We start from the raw sequence: 1,311 nt of genomic DNA on the forward strand, positions 1-1,311 counted from the left end.
TAAAAGGTACGGAGCAGGAAAGGGTCCAGTTTGATCTGCCTCTGAGCAGGAGACGCAGCAGGCATGCCGGTGTTGTATTACACCTAACAGTGTTTTTCTATGCTGCTGGTTCCAAAAATCCAGATCACTATGTGAAAGCACACATGGTAGCGAGATTATGCCGCAAACGTATGAATGAGCGAATGCAGCATAATGATGGATATTTTTTCTGCATTTACTGCTGGATCTCTGTATGAAAGCGGTTATTGTGTTTGTGAGAGAGAGGGAGCGAGTGAGAGGAGGGGCTGAGCAAGCTCTACAGTGAAATACGAGTTTACCCATTTTAAATACTAAGAAATCGAAAATCAATATGTGGCGGTCCGCGGTGATATTGTGGCGAGGCGCCACAAATGCAGACATGCCGCACAGGTCAGATGGAGAGCGCAACTACATCCGTAGAGAAATAAAACTCATTTAAAGTTACCATTTGAAATGAGCAGGCCATTTTCTGGACAGCCCAGATGTGTAGTTTCTAAGGAAATCAACAAGAGCCAATAAATATGGATTGTCTTCAGAGGCCAACCTGAACAAACCAACAAAGCAATGTAAAAGTGCATTTGAGAGTGAAGATCATCTACACTCAGGCCAAAGAACAGGACTGAAACCCAGTAGAAACTTAATGGACGCATTGTCCTGAGAAAAGTTAACGACGGAAACCCATTGGTTCGTACTACAGTTTCTGTGTAGTGCTGTGTTTCTAGGAGTGGTGATGAGGGAGGTGGAGAAAGAACGTCTGTTATTTTAGGAGAGGGTTGCTACTGAGGTCCAGCTTTCTCTCTGGGTGTCCATTCCTGAATGTGTGTGTTTATCTGTGTCTTTGGTTACACCTTGGCAATCATGAACCATGCTATGGAAACACACACCAGACAATGCCAAGCGACACACACATACACACCCATAAACTATCCACACAAGCTGGAATGTACGCATACTGTACATGTGCATACTTTGTAAACACTTACTGCAATTGCTGTAAAACAGAACCTCCACAATCTGAATATATATATATAAAAAGATCAAAAAGGAGCACAGCAGCACTACAGCTGTAACCAAACCACTCACTACCAGCATCGCACACTGTTTTTCTGAAACACATGCTGCTCTTTCTCCCCCCTTCTCTCCTTCTCATTTACACACAGAGCGAGAGACAGTGATCCCCTCCCTGTTCCACAGCTCTGAATCCCCTTGCTTCGAGCCAAGACTGAAAACAGGAAACTCTGATGTGGTCGGCAGGGCTGGCCTTAGGATCTCCTGCACATATGGAAGGAGGCA

This window comes from Micropterus salmoides, unplaced genomic scaffold, assembly GCF_014851395.1.
Source record: "Micropterus salmoides isolate LMB-PRFRI ecotype aquatic unplaced genomic scaffold, ASM1485139v1 Ms_hic_scaffold_11, whole genome shotgun sequence".
NCBI classification, from domain to species: domain Eukaryota; kingdom Metazoa; phylum Chordata; class Actinopteri; order Centrarchiformes; family Centrarchidae; genus Micropterus; species Micropterus salmoides.